The 19,964-nt window shown below is 37.2% G+C and overlaps 1 pseudogene; it reads left to right on the forward strand.

The window, feature by feature from the left end:
• The first annotated feature begins 449 nt into the window (after positions 1 to 449).
• The window catches only part of LOC129688071 (protein SET-like), a 21,349-nt pseudogene continuing 1,834 nt past the window's right edge, over positions 450 to 19,964 (forward strand).

Raw genomic sequence — 19,964 nt, forward strand, 5'->3', positions numbered from 1 at the left:
CTTTCCAGGACTTCTCCTGGGTTCTGCACTAGACTGGGACTGCTGAACCATCCACTCATGCTGTCTGAAAAGCTACTGTATTCTCATCCTTTCCACCGGAAGTCAGCCATTGTTGGACTTCCACGTCTACATTCTGAAAGGCAGTCTAATAAACCTCCTTTTAGCACTCTCTCTCTCTCTCTCTCTCTCTCTCCCTATCGTACACGTAAGTATATATGTATATTGTATCAATTCTGTTTCTTCAGAGATCCCTGAAGAAATTCCGTTCATTTCTTTGTTGTATCCTCGAACTATATCATGGCTCTTTACACCTGTGCTCTACAGGGGTTCTTTTTCTGATTTTTTTTTCTATCCCAACTTTTAAGCTTCAGTGCCATCTATGAAAATGAGTTTCCAGGTGGGTTCAGATTTCCTTTGCTTATGTGACATTCAAGAGTATTTTAACAGCCATGGGAGTTCACATTCAGTTGTGTCAGGTACGTTGAAACATCGTCTCTCATCATATTTTCTGCACTGTAGTGGCCTTCTCACTTCACTGCTCCACCAAAGAGGAAGGCAGCTGTTTCTATTACAGCCATACGGGGTGGTGCCAGCTAACATTTACTTTACTACTTTGCAACCTCTGCTCTCTTTATGCATGGTAAATTAGCAGAATTTTGAGAACTTGATTTTATTGCTACATTAAGGTTGGTTTTACGGATAACAGTATTTTCATTGTAAACTTTATTAATAGCTGAATATTTAAATAGAATGTTACAACAATTCTATGTTCTTCTTTAATTTTAGGCTGTTTCTTGAACGTCTATGCAGTAGTCCTCTTCTTTAGTATGTAAATAAGTATGATCATAGGTATAATTTGTAGCTTAGAGTTTTAGTGTTAATATTTCCTGGTTTGTTAGCTGTTTTTTTTCTCTGTTTGCATAATGTGGAAGACAGATAATCACTTGAGCATATACTGGTCTTGTTCACTTTAGATCCATAAGGGCGTTACTCTGCTGCTTCGTTTCTGAGCCATCTAGCCTTTACACTCACACTGCAATCCTTGTCATAACTGCCTTTCGTTCCTCTGCCACTATCAGATTTTCTGCCATCGATACATAGAAAAGTTTCTAGCATGTACCCCAAAGCATAGGGCATGAGCTTATTTACCTCTTCCTCGGCTCTCTCTTTCCTGGAATCCCATTTCATTAATCAACAACACTCCGTTTGATAAAACCAAAAAGGTGACTGAATGCCAGAGTTTTTTATTTCCCTTAGTTCTTTCCTCAAGGAGGTTGCTGCTCAATAAACAACACTGCCATAATATTTGCATTCTACCCGAAGCCCCTGATTAATTATAGCACTTTTGGAAACTAGGCTGTTTATTTCCTCTGAAGATAGGAGGTTATGCAGATAGGGAAAATGTTTGCTGATTGAATTCTAACACTGTGCATCAGTTCTGCGTGCTTTTGAACTCTATGTAGCATGGAACATAATGGGTAATGTCTTACTTCTTGATTTGTTTATTTTTTGCATATAACATTGTTCTAGTATTTAACCCTGCTTTGTAGAATCCTATTTTATGAAAATACCTCATTTTCACCTGCTTTTAATGTACATGAGATCGTGTTTTTTACTGTGTTACTGCAGGCATGTATTTCATTGATCCTTTTCTTTCAGTAAAGCTACTTCTGTTTGCATATTCCATAAGAAGAACTGTTTGGTTACGAGTTTAGAAGATGCTGTCAAATAGTTTTCTTAAATATTCCTACCACTGTACAGTCACTTGTAAGTGTGTTGACCTCAACAGTTACCCTGTGACTACTGCACCCTTGGAGTTATTGTGCCGTGCTGGCCACTGTGCTCATAAACAATCATAGCTGGGTAGGACTGTCAGCTGCTTCCCTCCTTTGGAAGCTTCTCTAATGTCTATGGCTGTTCATCTGATCATAGACATGTTGGTATATATGTAGAGATAGCTTATGCTGCAGTTTGCACTTCTCTGATGACACAATTTTTTTTTCATGGATATTTGCAAAAGCTACTGCACTAACCACTACAATCCCAACGCCATGGACATTTAGGTATCTCCTTTAATAATGTGTTTTTTTTTCCTTTTGTTCCTTAATATTTTAAAATAAAAACATTTATATTATGTGCAAGAGTTTTTCTGCACAGATGAGCAACCATCATGTGTGTACTTGGTATCCATAGATGTTAGAAGAAGGAAACGAATTCTCTGGAATTGGAGTTATAGATAGTTATGACTCAAGGTGTGGTGCTGAGAAGCAAACTCAAGTACAGTTTTCTAAAATAATGTGTTCTGTGTTTGTTTGTTTTTATTAATTTGTTCATGTCTAAAATTCTGTATTTAATTTTCAAAACACTGGTTTCATTTATTTTGGGGGATTATAATATAATTACATCATTCCATCTTTTCCTTTCCTTCCTTCAAACACTTCCGTATAACTCTCCCAGTTCTCTTTCAAATCTATGGTCAGTTTTTCATTAATTAGTCTCTCTCACACACACATGTATATCCACATATTTCTATAGATAACCTGCTCATCCTGCACAGTGTCATTTCATGCATGCACACATGGTTGTTTTGCAGACGCATGCATTGAGAATGGTCTCTACCCCTCTGCAGTCTGAATGATAGAGGTGTTTGTGTGTTTGTCTCCATCTGATGCAAAGAAAGGTTTCCTTGATGAGGGGTGAGGACACACTTTTCTGTGGGGATAAGGAGACATATATATATATATTCAAGAATTATGCTGATTTAGTATTGTGACAGGTGTAGGTTCTCCTCCAAGACCCACGAAAAATTTACAAGTTCAGGGAAGTCTGCTCTATTTCCAGCACCAGGCATGGATTCTCTCTGGGTCTCCAGTTCTATCAGAGAGCTGTTGTTTACCCTGTGACTACTGCACCATTGGAGTTATTGTGCTGTGCTGGCCCCTGTGCTCATAAACAATTACAGCTGGGTAGGACTGTCAGCTGCTCCCCTCCTTGGAAGCTTGAATGGCATCTTCAGGTACCATGAAACTAGTCCTCAAGAAGGAAGCTTTCAGGTCAGTTCCAACTAACAGCCTCCTGGCTCTGTGTCTGAAGTGCATGGAAACTCCAGCAATAAGAACTTAACCTTCCACCTTGGGGGTAAACAAGCGCAACAGCAATAAGCTATATGTTTGGGGAGTTTCTTAGCTTTGATCAACTACTGAAGAGGAAAAAAAAATCATTTAAACTGTCCATGTGCATTCATACAGACTTATGTGAGAGTTAATGTTATACTATTCTACAATCTTTTCAGACATTCTTACTGTTATTATTGCCAAAATCTGATACCTTAGAAAACAGATTCTGAGTTGAAATCGCTCCAAGATCCATACCTTCAGAATAAATGAAGAAATATTGAAGTGGCAGAGGATTGACTGTGGCACAGTCACAGAAAGACTGCTGATTCCTTAGTCACTCCGATTCTTGAAAACAGCTTTATGAAGTCTCTAGATGCCTGCAACCTGTAGGAAGGAACACTGGCTGGCTGCTATCGTTAGCTGAAGGCAGTAGCTGGAATCGGCATAGTGTACACCACAATGTTTCCAGAAGCTGGGTAAAAGTAGCTAGTAACTATGCCAGTATATATTAAAAAAAAAAACACTACATTTACAAATTTTATTGCATATATGTATATATTCTTGATTCCTTTATCATCTTTATCTTTACCATCTCCTTGGAATATTTCAATACATAGAAGTCTTTAGTAAAGTGACAAGTAATGTTTATTAATGTTTATAATGATGCTTATTAATACCCTCTTTTTAAACAAATATTTGTTTACCCACCTTCCATCCTGATTGCAAACCCTTTCTCTCCTCTTGGTCCAGTCCTTTTCGTAACTGTAACCATAGTGTTTCAGTTTTAGGAGCTGTGTTGTAAGTCTTTTTTCCTGTAGGAAATTTTTCACGTATTTTATTGCAGGGATTCCCTGCTTACTGTTCTATTTATAACTGTAATCCATTTGGAATTGATTTTTGCGAGTGGTGTGAGATGCCAGTGGTGATTCGCTTTAACACAGAACTCTCCAGTTGACCCAGAACCTCTAATGGCAGTTTGAAAATATAAAATTTCACAAGGTTTTAGTATGGCTTTTATCATAAATAAAATATTGTCATAAAAATGTTTTTGGATTTGTTGTTTTGTTTTGGTGTTTTCTGGTAAGTCTAATGTGAGTAAGATCCAATTTAATATTTCTGTCTTGCTTGGATTCTGACTCATATGAAAATTTGGGGCAAGTACAGTGATTTGCCTAGGGACCCTATACTACATGACATTTTAAGAAGTTTTATGAACTCAGAAATGTTTAAGGTTTATGTAGCAAACATCTACTTTTTAATTTTAAGATAAAAAGAGTATATGTACAGAGCAAGAATAAAAACCAGAGAGCAGCCTGCCACTGTCATCAGATTAAGGTGGCAGGAAAATGTGTCCAAGTTTCTAGTTACAGGGTCCAGATATTTTCAGTACATTACAAAGAAAGTTTGCAAAATGACAAATATTCTTATAAAAATTATAGGTGAAATTACTGGTAATGCTTCAGAAAATAATGCAATAATTACTACACATGAGATAGAGTATTATTTCTAGGATAAGAAATTAATAAAACCATAACTCTCTTTTCCCAATTTTTACTTGTTACTACTCTGACAAACAATATTTTAAGGTAAATGATTCCACAGTCAAACTAAATGCAAATAATGTTTTTGAAAGATTAATGAGATTAAAATTTATTTAAAAAAATAACAGTGAGTATGAAAACTGTATCTGACATAAGAAAGTGTGTATTTTCTAGAAACGTGATCCCAAATTTTATGTATGTTAAAAATGTAGAATGGTCAGAATGATCCAAGCAATTCCTTTTGAGTATATGCACTTTGGATTAATTATAATTCAGATATTAAAAATATTTATTTATAATTTTATATAATCAATGTAACAATCATATTTATGACAAAGGTTATATACTAAAAGACTTTGTTGAGTACTTTGCACTGTAGAGAACATACGTAACATAATAACTTAAAAGGGACTGTGAACTAAAACTTTTTATAAAAATATAATTGAAATTAACAAATATTATAAAGAATGCCATAAGAGAGTAAAAGTGAGAACTAAAGTTTCAAAATATAGATGATATATATATTTTGAAATATATAAGATACTGAACAAGATTCTGAAATATATTTTTAACACGTAATAAGTGGGTGTGCTTGGAAGAGCTTTTAACATAGACAACATATTTAATGTTCATAAAGTTGGGTCCAACCAATAGATACAACTTCTCACATTTAAAATATATATATATATTTGTTAGTATCCGATAAACACATGACAATAAAAACTCTCCAATACAACTACCATGCACATAAAAAAGATCATAAAATGTAAGCTCCAACATAAAGCAAGTTTAATAAAATATACTATTTCCAGCTTTTACATATAGTATTGTTGATTACATTTGAACTTTTTTTTTTTTTTTTTGAGAAAGGATCTTGTTATTTATCTCTGGCTGTCCTTGAACTCACCAAGTAGATCAGGCTTGCCTTAAACTCAGAGAGATCCATTTATTTCTGTTTCCCATGTGGTGAGACTAAAGGCTTCACATTTTATGTTGTGTTTTATTGAACGTATTTGTATTCAGTTTAAAGATAAATAAGATGTGATTAGTTTGCATTTATTTTAGTATGAATTAATTTCTCTTAACAATGCTTTTTTTTTCCTAAGAAATTATAATACTCAATCTTGGTTGTCAGTTTAAGAGAACTGGGAAGAGAGAATCCCAATTGAAAAATTACGTACATCTGATTAGGTAGGCATATCGGAGTGGAATGTTCTTCACTGCTAATTGAAGTAGGAGGTTCAGCCCACAGTGGATGGCATCATCTGTAGGTGTACCTCAGCTGTGTAACAACAGTAGCTGAACTTGAGCAGTGGCGCAAACCAGTAAGGATTGGTCTTTCATGGTTTCTGCTTTAGAATCTGCCTCTAGTTTCTGCTTGAGCTCCTGCCTTGGTTTCACTTGACAATGGTCTGCTATAACCTGGAGCTCATATAAATACTTCTCTCCCCAAGCTGCTTTTGAAATCAATTATGTATCATCCATAAACTTACTATTATTTTAAAAATTTAAAAATAAAATCTTTTTTCTTGTTCCTAATAAAGCTTGAGGCTTGGGGGATATCATTTACTGGGGTCTATCCTGACCGGGCTCCCCATAGAGAAAAGAATGCTTCCTCACATAGTTTGCTATCATTCTCGTGTGGCACTGTCAATGAAAGCTATAGGTGCCCCTCACTGGATCACTACTGGACGAGTAAGCAGAGTATGATTAAGGCTGTGAATATTTTTGATGATAAATCAATATCTTTGTCTTTTCGTTTTAGCTCTAATCAATAAAAGGTAGAACAGTATATCTGGGAAAGCCATTTCTCAATTTCTTTATTCTCGTGTTTACAATGATGTGGTGAGGGAAGGTACACCTGTTCCTGCAAAGCTTCAGAAGCTGATTTTGTAATATACATAGAAAGTATGCATCCCTCCTGAAATTAAAAGTAAGAATACAACAAACATATAGTATTTTGGAGCTCTATTGACAAACATTTTATCTGACAGTGGATCACACTGACCTTATCTCAGACATATTTAATTATTATGCTACACTCTAAAGATTAGAATGTTTCCTTTTGAATAATATTAGTGCAGCATAATAAATAATATCAAAGAAAGAACTCCTAAATTTTGAGAATGGAATGCTGTAATAGCATTATTTTTGATACAGGAAAATGCTAATTTAAATATTGTGTGGATCATTTTCTACAAAAGAAATGGAATTAAGATTTATTTGACAAAAATAAGTGACCTTAAATATGGAAAGCATATCATTGAGGTGGAAAACCATACTTTGAATAATGATATTTCTCCTCCTCAGCTAACTTCTGAGAAGACAGAAATGGCTAGGTAAGCTAGAAACCCTGAAAATCTCAAAGGTTTTGTATCTCACTTTGAGGTCTGACCTTGGTGATGGTGGGGTTTAAAATTGGCCATCCAATTGTGTGTCTTAAAACAAAAAGATGGATGAAAATAAAAATAAAAATCACAGTAGCCCTAGTTTGGCTATTGGCCAAAGTAATCAAAATTTAAATTTTCACAGCAGATGGAAACATAAAGACAGTGTTTATAATTATTTACAGTCATTAGCTATCCAAAATCATTTTGAGAGAGAGTATAAACATGAACAGATTTTGAAATGTAAGAGTGAATGCTTGACAATATCAAATACAAACAAATATGGTCCTAGAGACCTGTTGCAAGATGACCATGGACATAGAAAAAAAAAACACCCATTTTGAGATCAGCATGTAAGTTCAATTTCTAGAATATAAGAATGAATTCAAGTAAAATCAATGCACAACTGAAGAGAAATATGAGCAGACCTAGTAGGTTTAAAAATAATCAGTGGTGTATGGTTGGTTCTGTTAGCAAAAGCCTTGTCATGAGGACCAGTTCAATCACTGGGACCCACATAGAAAGCCTGATATGGCAGCCTGTAACCTCAGCACTAGGATTTGTGATCCAGTTATTACAGAAAAATCAATTCAGAGTAGAGAACCTCTATCAAAATTTTAGTTTCAGAATGATTGGTGAAGACACCTGATGCTGACTTCTGGCTTCTACCTGTGCTCAAATACATTCATGCACACATTCAGGAACATACAAACACATCATACATACACGAAACACTAATACAATGTACTTTATTGTTATTTTAATATGAATTCTTCCTGTAAACTCACATTCTGGCGACTTATTTGACAACTGGTAGGCTTTAGCGTAACTAACTAGATGATGAAATCTCTGGCCTAATTATTGATATTTTAATAAATTCATAACATGTTGACAATATGGTGTGAAAAGTAGCAGATTAGACCTATTTACAGCTGACCACTACTGAAAATTTATTATAAATTATAACACCCAAAACTGCTTTATTTAGATAATGTTACCAAACTTTGGGGTCATAGTTTTTTATCCAAGGACCCAAGTTTGTCCAGTCATGTTCAAATGTCTGTTTAACAGCCAAATCAATAAACAAAAAATAGAGAAAGATTTATTTAAAGTGGCCAAATTGGAAGAGGGACAAAGAGACTCTGTGACCCTTCAATCCATATTGAGGAGTCTCAGAGTGAGAACAAAGTTTAAATAGATGACCAAGAGAATGCTCATCTAAGCAATTTGGGTGTAGGTGTGGTCCTGTCCACACTAACCTGTTGATGGCCCTGGAAGTTTTAAATTGTTTTCCTGGAGAAGAGTGTGAGGAGAGGATTCATGCTTTGCTGTCCTAGGCTTTGTTTTTCTCCCTCCATGATATTCCTGGGGAAATCCTGATTTCTTGAGGTATAGCTAAAATGTCTCTCTAACATATTCATTTCTGCCAGTTGTGTTACAATAAGGCCCATTGTTTAACTTTGAAATCTACTTACTTTTTTGTGGGTAGAAACAATGAATATATTTTGTATTTTTTCTTAAAATGTACCAATAGATAATCCACATAATTGTATTTACAATTAGCTACCATCAAAGTTACCAATAGTCTTTTTTGATTACTTGTAATGTATGCATAGAACAAATAGGGTTTATCATGTCCATAACATTACTCTTTTTATTTAATTTCTTCAAGCTGGACATCATCCTTCAGACTCACAAATTTGTATTTGGCTTCATGTGTCTCAGGAGTGGAGCAAAGTAGTATATTAAATGTGTTGGGTCCTAAAGCAACTCAGGACAAATGGATAGCTGTGGTAGCTATTAGGATACCAAAGCTGGTCTCCTTGTTCACTCATTACCTGTGACCGCACCCAGCTCTTATGACCCTGCACCCTGAACTTCTCACGTGCTTCTCTTCCCACAGATTCCCATTCCTAAATAACCCTTCCATTTGGGGCATGAGCTTTTTGGCCTTCTCTCTTGTTCCCCTCTCTTTCTTACTCCTCTACCTTGGTCTTCTCTCTCTTCCACCTACCCTTTGGTGGCTTGGTCCAGTCTGACGGCCATGTTTGGGCTACTACATTCTCTCCCGGCTCTGGAGTTCTCTGGATGCTTCTGGCTGTAGTCTTTTTTCATATATGCAACTAAAACCTTCTCCTCAACCACCCCATGGATTGGTCTTGTGCCTTCCTTTAAACATCTAATGCCAAAATGTTTAGTCCTCAAAGCCGCTGTTAATTTACTTCAAAATCACTAAACTTAGAGAGAATCTAGCTTACTAAAAGCAAGGCTGTAAAACTTCATTTCTACTTGGAAAAACGATAATTGTTACTGTACTGCATTAACAATAATGTAAAGAAAGCATAAAATCGCTTCAGGACTCTTCTGCCACCACAATTAAAGATTAAAAGATTAAATACAGTCTAAAGACCTGTGAAAAATATACTGTTCATGTAACGTTATGCTCCCTTATTCCAAAACCTATTTTTTAAAGTGGTGTTTTTGTTCTTTGAGTGTTGCTGGCTAGACACATCCTTTCTCTCATCAGTTCTGTTACTGCCCTCATTTCCTGCAGTGGAGTTCATGGTAGCTGCCTGGCAGATCTTTCTGAACACAGTTTCACCTCTGCTAATACACACTCTGATACCAGATTAATCCTCCTAAAATACTATTTTCACTGTGCTAATCTTCCTCATAAGCCCTCAAAATCCCCTAATGGCCTGTCACATTCAGTTCATGTTTTTACACATGTCTTATCAAAAATTCAGACACATGAATTAATTTTTACTTTTGCTTTAGCTCCTCTGAAAATCCTCAGACTAATGCCTTGATTCATACAGAAACAGATGAAGATGCTGGGCAACGAAGTACAGAATTAAAGAGGACAAGGAGGAGGGAAAGAAAGGAGGAAGGAGAAAGGGAGGGAGGGAGGAAGGGAGGGAGAAAAGGAGAGAGAGAGACAAAGAGAGACAGAGAGAAAATGAAAGGAAAGAAAAACCAACAGGGACCTAAAATGAGTGTGTCTGACAAAGCAGGGCCATTGGAGCCAGGAAGCTGTGTGAGGTTACTCTGAGGCAGAGGGCAACGGTGGAAGGGGCTCACTCAGATACTGTGGGGCATAGGTGGGCAAACTATCAATGACACAGAACTCTAGAGACAAAAGTATGAATGAGATGTTATTGACTTATTAGTTTTTTTTTTTTAAATGAATGACTGTAAGGGATTTTAGTTACCTTTGTTAGACAAAATTTACACTACAACTGTCACCTTGTTTAGGGAGCTAGTAAGATGTTGCATTTCAGTACACTTTGAAAGTGACATTGTTATCCTGAGACTGATACTCCAACCAAGTACCAGGCATGGAGATAACCTAGAACCCCTGCACAGATGTAGCCCATGGCAGTTCAGTGTCCAAGTGGGTTCCATAGTAATAGAAACAGGGACTGTCTCTGACATGAACTGATTGGCCTGCTCTTTAATCACCTCCCCCTGGGGGGGGAGCAGCCTTACTAGACCAAAGAAGAAGACAATGCAGCCACTCCTGATGAGACCTAGTTGACTAGGATCAAAAGGAAGGAAAAGAAGACCTCCCCTATCAGTGGACTTGGGGAGGGGCATGTGTGCAGAGTGGGGAGGAAGGGAGGGATTGTGACCAGAAGAGGGAGGGAACTACAGGGGGTTTACAAAGTGAATAAAGTGTAATTAATAAAGAATTTGTGAAAAGAAAAAAAATAAATGAAGAATTAAACCATTAAATTTTTTTTAATTTTTATTTCAGTTTATTTACTTTATATGCCCCTCCCTCCTCTCCTCAGTCTTCCCCTTCCCATCCTTCTCCCTTCTCCTCTCATTTTTCCCCCAGAAAAAAAGAGAGTCCCCTTTCCCCTATCAACCCTCCCCAGCACATCAAGTCACATCAGTACTGAGCATATCCTCATCCCCTGAGGCCAGGCAAGGCAGCCCTGCCAGGAGGAAGTGATCCAAAGCAGGCAATAGAGTCCATGTTAGAAACAGCCTCTCCTCTTCCAGGAAATGTACTTGAAGACCATGTGGCCAAATCAGCCAACAATGTGCAGGAGACCTAAGTCCAGACTATCCATGTTCCTTAGTTGATGTCCAACAGAGACAACTAACCCAGTCCCATGGGAGCACACAGGGACGGAAAGTGACATTGTTGCAGAGTGGAGTCCTATAGGTCTAAGGTTATAATTTTGTTAGAATATCCATAGTGCTGGTTGAGAGAAGTTCTGTCAGAGTTACCATGTTACCATGGAAGTCAAGATCCCTGACACCCAGGTTCTTTTCCATATTTACAATTTAATAATAGAGCCACTGGGAAGCTGGAGGACAACTTAAATAGAGTTTAAAAGAAAACTTGCCAGAGCATGCAAGCTGTAAACCTGGGAAGCTGCCCAGAGGAGGAAAGTGGAGGTGAGGAGACAAAAGCTATGTTACTAGAATGAAGCAGGCATGGAGGTCAGCAAGAAAAAAACTGAGGAAGCCCAAAGTGTTAGGAAAAGGATGCTTTGAAATGAGATAGAAAAAAAGGCTGGAAAAAAAGTCATGATTTTCTGAGAAATTCACTCTTGTACATTTGAGTAATTTAAAACAGCTGTCAGGCTTGCAAGGCTGCATGAGCAGAGCTCTGTGAACCATTGCTCCAAGGGCGGGAATGCTGGGAGTGGAAAGTACGCTATCCAGTGAAGAACCTAAGTGTTCTATGTGCTCAGCGTGGCTTAAGGTTGAGCCTGCTTTCCAGAGGGCAGTCCCTGGCTACCTAATTTGAATCTCACTCAGCCAGAGATTTCATTTGACCTCTTGACCTCTGACCAGAATTAAGTAGTTTTTCATTATTGGCCCCGGAGCTGCTCTCATGCAAGCATTAACCTATTTTATTTTTTCCTTTTTTTTTCTTTATTAATTATAGTTTATTCACCTATTTTCAATTACAGAAACACTGCGGAGAGAATACTATTGCATGTACACTTGCATTTTGATATTTAATCTAACCTTTTTTATAATTCATGGAATACTTCAAATTTTCTCTCAATGGTTATTAGGACAAGGCAATGGGCAGGGCAGGAAGAAAAATAGGGAAAGCATGCTCAGCAGTGATAGCTGGCAAACAGGATAGACACTGGAAGTGGTGGAAGAAAGGGAACAGGACTGTAGCCTTCCACAGATGTCCTCTGAAAGGTTCCACCCAGCAGAGGATTGAAGCAGATGCAGAGACTCACAGCCAAACATTGGGCAGAGGGCAGGAAATCTTATAGAAGAAGGGGGATGGGAGATGGGAAGAGATGGACCCAAAGGGGACAGTAGCTCCACAAGGAAACTAAGAAAGTAAAAAATCTGGCCCAGGGGGCCTCAGAGAATAATGCATCAACCAAAGACCATGCATGGAGAGGACCTAGAACCCCTGCTCAGATGTAGCTCATAGGCAGCTCAGTCTCCATATGGGTTCATAAGTAAGGGGTACAGGGGCTGTCTCTGATGTGAACTCTATTCCCTGCTCTTTGATCACTTGCCCCTGGTGGTGTGGCCTTCCTAGGCCACAGAAGAAAAGGAACCAGGCCATCCTGATGAGGTTTGATAAGCTAGGGTCAGGTGGTAAGAGAGGAGGACTCCTTCTTTCAGTGAACTAGAGGAGGGAGATAGGCAGGAAAAGGGAGAGAGGGAAGGACTGGAAAGAGATAAGGGGTGGGGCCTACAATTGGGTTATAAAGTGAATAAATTTTAAAAAATGAAACTAAAAATAAATTTTAAATTTAAAAAAAAATTAGGTGCTATATTCCAGAAGCCTTTAAATAAGGATTTTGAATGTTCATACGACGAAAAAAAAAATTATCTGGTTTGCAGATACAGTTATGTTCAACCTTAGTTAAAATTTATAAAGTGCATACATATATTGAAATATCTCATGACACTTCATTAACTGATATAATTTTATATTCTTATAAATCAGTTATCAATTTAGAGATTATAAAATTAATTTGGAGTAGAGCAATATTCATTTCATGGAAACCTCACATTAGAGCAAGGGAGTTTTGGTGGTAAGCAGAAAATGAAATACAAAAGAACTTTTAAAATGTTTATTATTATCATTTATTACAATTTATTCAATTTGTATCCCTGCTGTGGCCCCCTCCCTCATCTCCACCTAATCCCAGCCTCCCTCCCTCTTCTCTCCATACCCCTCCCCTAGTCCACTGATAGGGGAGGTCCTCCTCCCATTCTATTTAACCTTAGCCTATCAGGTCTCATCAGGACTGGCTGCACTCTCTTCCTCTGTAGCCTGGCAAGGCTGCACCCTCCAGGGGGAGGTGATCAGAGAGACTGCCACTGAGTTCAAGCCCCTGCTCCCCTTACTACAGACCCCACTTTTAAAATCCTTGTCAGATATGTATATACTTGACAGTAGAAGCGAAGCTGGCATGTTATTTCTTTTCTCATTGCTGTTGTCCAGTACTGACAGGAAACAATTCCAGGGTAGAAGAAGAGTGTAGTCTGACTTGAGGCAAGAGAATGTGTTCTGCCAGGGCAGGGAAGACACTGCAGCCATAAAGGAAGGCAGGAAGGGGAGGAGGCTGGCTGATCACACCGTTCTGTAGCTAAGAAGCAAGGAATGAGCAGGAAGCAGGGCTATGCTATAAAACCCAACCCCACCGTGCAGTGACCCACTTCATTTTCTCTAGCCAGGCTTCTTAAGGGTTCCACAAACTTTCCCAAATAGCTGGGGACCAAGTATTGAAATAGATAGGCTTATGGTGGGCTGCTCTCATTCAAACCACAGCATACTTTAGGGAAGACATGGAGAAATTGAAGACTATTCTGTCTTTGAACACACCTATCTCAGTAATTTCAAGAGTAAGTTTTTAGTAAATAGTAGAAATGAGGTTGACTAGACCAACACTATCAAACATACTTAACTAAAAAACATGCTTCAGCCCCATCCAAACCCCGGGAGTGTTTGGTGGCAGAGGTTTGAAGTAATTTCCATGGAGAAACAAATAATTATTTGACACTGAAATACTTGGTCATCCATATTCTAATATATTAACTGTGACATTTCTCATACTTTAGACAAATATTAACTCAAATTACTGTAGACTGTACCATAGACAGTATAATTATACTGTAGATGGTACTGTAGACTATAAAATTGTACTGTAGGCTGTACAGTTGTACTGTAGGGTGTACAAACGTAGTACATCTATGGTCAAGTACTTTGGCGACCTTTCATTTTATGAAGATTTTTTTAGAACTGTAACACAGACAGCTTAATGTATTAAAAATAATTTGGTAAGTTTGGTGCTACTAGTTTTCAACTTTTGATCTTTGATAGACACGGTTGGATAGAGAACATATTTTCAGCGCTTTCAAGTCTTAAATCTGAGAAAGGGTTTGATCTAAAATATGTTAAAAGTTTAAATGTCCACATTCAAGATATAATCAGACCAAAATTTTAATAAAGTACAAAAGTTCTGAACAGATAATTCTGCAAAGAGAACACAAAGACAGTAAATAAGTACACGGAAACACTGTTCAATAGCATTAATCATTACATTACATCCACCCAGACTCCCTGCTGTCCACCTGCTAGCGGGGTTAAGACAAGATGACAATCAGAAGCACACATACCCAGATGATGTTAGAGTACCAGAAAGTTTCAAGTTCAGCAGAGTCTCTGACAGTGTGGATTACATACAGGATTGGGTTTACAGAAAACGGCTGTCCGTCTCATCCATGTGCATCAAAACTAGTAACTACTTATATTTCCATCAGCTGGCAAATTAATAAACACCGTGGAACATGGATTCGGGGGCTAATATTTAATTAAACTAAAGTGTTCATAGCATTTTGTTTCACTGTGGTATTTTTATAAATATGCTGATTCTCCGTCCTCTGCAACAGTCTCCCTCTTGACCCTCCTGGTACTATAACACCCCCACATAGCCTTCTTTATGCAGTTTAAGCCACAAAATATCCAATCAATAGAAATGAATTATTATTTGTTATGAACATTGGTGAAAGTCTAATGCATTTTGCTAAACGAACCAAACCCAATGCAGGGAATAAGAAGCGCAAATGTTTAGTCTTACTTCTATGACACTGTGGGGATATTCAAAACTATAACTATGTAACCAGGCAAGTGGTTTCCAGGGATGTGTCAGGATGAGATGTGACCTCAAAAGAGGATTTTTATAGAAAGTGAGGATATAGCATCTGGAACAATGATGGTATCAAAACTGAGGAAATGTTCATTGTTAAAACACACTTTCAATGGACATTCACTTCAAAGTATAGCAACAATATGGATAAAATCCAGGATTAAGTATATGCTATAAATGAACAACTTATTTGTAGCACAAAACCAAAAAGAAATGAGTGAGAATTTCATTGAAGAAGTTAGGAAGAAAGGATCTAAATAAATGACCAGAAAAGAACTTGTCTAGTATATAGTTAAATACAAAAAACAAACAAACAAAAAAAACCCTATGAATACTATACTTTCTTGGTAATTCTGTGTTGTTAGCAAGGTTCAAATTGCATGTATCCTAGAATTTAGCTAATAAGTACATATACTTGTAGATAAAGGGACCAAGATTTCCATTAGAAAAATAACTTACAGGCCATTAAGGAGGGGCTGGAGGGAATTCTGCAGTGTTGAAATGGAGCCAGAGATATTTACTCTAATCTATTTACAATCAGATACAGAAATAGATACTGCTCCACCTGGGTGCACAAGTGAAGATATAGCTGTGAATTATCTTCTAGAAAAAGTAGAGGCATTGATGCTCTGGAAATATTAAGTTCACCAAGCTCAGGGTAGCTAAATATCATGCTTCTCAGAAGGTCATCAAGACCACTAGAGAAATGTCTGACTTGAATGGTTAGACAAAAAGGTGAAATAAAATTAGAACATCTTGTAATCTAATAAAGTAAAGGACAATAAAACACAACAGTACTTTGAAAACATACCAGAGGCTGTCTAAAAACATTTCCAGTGTCTCAGCAGAAAACCATCAAAGTGATGACAACATACTAACAAGAAACAGACCAAAAATCTCTGACTGGAAAATACCCAAGAATGATAGAAATATATGTGCATCTTAGCTGATAAAACAAAGAAATAAATAGAAATGGACAATAACCCCACTCAAATATAACCAAGTAAATTAAATGGAAATTAGAAGGTGTAGGGATAGTACTATCATCTGGGTGGTGAGAGAGGCATTTTAGGGCAAAAGAGTATATTTGTAGCTCCAAAGTGACTCTCACAATATTGTAAATACACGGTTTTAGCTAATAATCAGAATTTCTTCAGTATCCCTACTTTGGGGGGGTGCATCTTAATTTCCCGCACTTGAGGCAGACAGTCTTAGCCAATAAAATATAGAGAGTACAGGTGGAAAACCAGTATCATTACAGAGGATGACAGTAAATATTAATGTAGCTTGCTGACATGTATTGAATTCACCAACAAAAGAGATGTATAGAAAATTTTGGAAATCCAATAAATAAATACAGTTGTCTGATATAGAATTAGTGTTGTTTTGTTGCTTATGACAAAACAAAATTATTATGTAAGATGTTATAAAATACATTGTCTGTGATATTGTCTGTCTTTTTTGCTTTTTATTTATTTTTATTGTTATTAATTATGGTTTATTCACTTTGTACCCCCCTGTACCTTCCTCCCTCCTCCCCTCCCAATCCCACTCTCCCTCTTCCCCACCATGTTCCTCTCTCAGTCCACTGATAAGGGAGGTCTCCTCCCCTTCCCTCTGATCCTAGTCTATCAGGTCTCATCATCACTGGCTGCATTGTCTTCTTCTGTGGCCTTACAAGGCTGTTACCCTCTCCCCAGGGGGAAGTGATCAAAGAGCAGGCCAATCAGTTCCTGTCAGAGACAGTCCCTGTCCTCATTACTATGGAACCCACTTGGACACTAAACTGCCATGGGCTACATCTGTGCAGGGGTCCTAGGTTATGTCCATGCATGGTCCTTGGCTGGAGTATCAGTTTCAGTAAAGACCCTTGTGCCCAGACTTTTTGGATCTGTTGCTCTCCTTGTGGAGCTCCTGTTCTCTCCAGGTCTTACTATCTCCCACTTCTTTCATAAGATTCCCTGCACTCTGGCCTTGGCTATGAGTCTCAGAATCAGATAGTTTTTAAGGCTGTCTGAAATTCTAAAACCACTTTAAATTTTAACTGATAAAATAAAGCAATTTTGTCTTTCACTACAAAACATTTTTACTAAATTAATTTAAATTTATGCTTAAGAGTGTTTTACTTTAATCCGTTAAAAAATGAGCTTTTAAAACAAATATGAAACTAGTTTTAATAAAATGATAATTGTCATCTAAGTAAAACAATTATAATGAAATATTTTGACAAGGAGAAAGATTATTTCCATTTATAATTTAATACTACATCTTTTTGAATATTATAACTCTTCTTTTAAAAAGATATTCAACTCTAGCTGGATGAAATTCTTTGTAATTTTGGACTGGGCATGTTACTTAGCCTAAGTGTATTGTCTAGAATGTTATTTGTTTAGGCATTATTATAGATTTATGACTTGCATCCAGATTGGGACATATAAGCAAAGCTGTTGTAAATCTGCTGTAGCAATCATTGTGTAACCACATATTTTTTATTAGTGTTGAATATATAGTAGAAATTATTTTTATTATCATTTAATAAGTATATGTTAATCTTTAACATCTTTTTGAAAGCATGTACTTTTTTTTCAACTTCTACCAATAAGTCGTGGAAGTTAAGTTGTTCTAAATCTTCTTCAACTCTTACTATTGCCAAACTTTTAATATTTAATTTTTCAAGGACATCCCCTATCAGTGGATTTGGAGAGAGGCATGGGAGGAGACGAGAGAGGAAGGGTGAGATTGAGAGGGATTGAGGGATGCGGCTACTGCTGGGATACATATTGAATAAGCTGTAATCAATATAAAAACATTAAAATAAAAACTTTCAAGGATTGTTCAGCATTATCTTATGAGAGTATCTTTTTAGAAAATGTTATTAGCAAACTTTAACAGAGTTCTTAATCTTCTTGTATCTATTTAGAAGTCCTTGATTTAATATAGTTGTAATTTTAAAATTGAGTAATTACTTTTTTGTTTCTGAGAGTTTTTGATTAATACTTTCTGGATATAAAGATGTTGTCTCACATGCATGTGTCCAAAATTAATGCATAGATGGATTCATCACAGTATATTTACCTTCTGTGTTACATTAACATATTCATTCAGAAGGTATACATTTTAGTACTGTACTTTCTCCAATCAATGCATTTGAGCTTAAATATTTTTATTTGAAGTTTACACTTTCCCATTTGTATTTCACACACATATTCTAAATCTACTAGTATGAAAAAAAATAATCTTTTTTTCTTTTTTCATAAGTATCAAAACATTTACCTACTGAGAATTTTATTGTTTTCGGAGTGCAGTAGCATAAAAAAGGTTGTTTCAGCAAGAAGATCAGTGGTTCAAGGCTAACCCTGGCTGTATGTTGAGCTATGAAGCTATAAAGTGCTATATGAGATACTGTCCAGAAAAGACCACAGAAAATCCATACATATCACCTTGCACAAAAAGAAACAGCAGTATCTCATTGTGTAAATGTACCACAATTTCTGCATCCATTCCTCAGTGGAGAGACATCTGGATTGTTTCCAGATTCTAGTTATTACGAATAAAGCTGCTACGAACATAGTTGAGCAAATGTCCTTGTATACTTGAGCATATTTTATCTATATATCTAGGAATGGTATAGCTGTACCTAGAGGTAGCACTATTCCTAATACTACTCAGCAATTTAAAACAAGAAAATCATGAAATTTTCAGGCAAATGGATGGAACCAAAAAAGATCATCCTGAGTGAGGTATCCCAGAAGCAGAAAGACACACCTGGTATATGCTCACTTATAAGAGGATAGTAGATATACAATATAGGAGAAACATACTAAAATCTGTACACCTAAAGAAGCTAAACAAGAAGGGAGACCCTGGGTAAGATGACCAGTCCTCACTCAGAAAGGCAAACGGGATGGACATCAGAAGAGGGAGAAAACAGGGTGCTGCGAGTGTGGCGTGAGGGGAAGCTGCTGGCCGCCCCCTTGGCAGTCCCTTTGCTCCCGTTTCCCGCCCCCCCTCCCCAACCGCAGAGGGCACCTCAGAAGGCCAAAGTCAATAAAAAGGAGCTCAACGCTAATCACGACGGGGCTGATAAGACCGCAGAAAAAGAATAGCAAGAAGCAAATGAACATATTGATGAAGTACAAAATGAAATAGACAGACTTAATGAACAAGCCAGTGAGGAAATTTTGAAAGTAGAACAAAAATATAACAAACTCCTCCAACCGTTTTTTCAGAAGCGGTCAGAGTTGATCACCCAAATCCCCAATTTTTGGGGAACAACATTTGTCAACCATCCACAAGTGTCCGTACTGCTCGGGGAGGAGGATGAGGAGGCTCTGCATTATTTGACCATAGTTGAAGTGACAGAATTTGAAGACATTAAATCAGGTTACAGAATAGATTTTTATTTTGATGAAAATCCTTATTTTGAAAATAAAGTTCTCACCAAGGTATTTCATCTGAATGAGAGTGGTACCCATCTTCAAAGTCCACCGAAATCAAATGGAAATCTGGAAAGCATTTGACAAAGTGCTCAAGTCAAACGCAGAATCAGGCCAGCAGGAAGCAGCAGCACGCAGGGCCAGAGAGCTTCTTTACCTGGTTCACTGACCATTCTGATGCAGGTGCAGATGAGTTAGGAGAGGTCATCACAGACGATATTTGGCCAAATCCCTTGCAGTACTATTTGGTTCCTGATATGGATAATGATGAAGGGAAGGCGGAAGATGATGATGATGATGATGATGATGATGATGATGATGATGATGATGATGA

This window comes from Psammomys obesus, unplaced genomic scaffold, assembly GCF_907164565.1.
Source record: "Psammomys obesus unplaced genomic scaffold, mPsaObe1.curated_primary_1811, whole genome shotgun sequence".
Taxonomy (NCBI): Eukaryota; Metazoa; Chordata; class Mammalia; order Rodentia; family Muridae; genus Psammomys; species Psammomys obesus.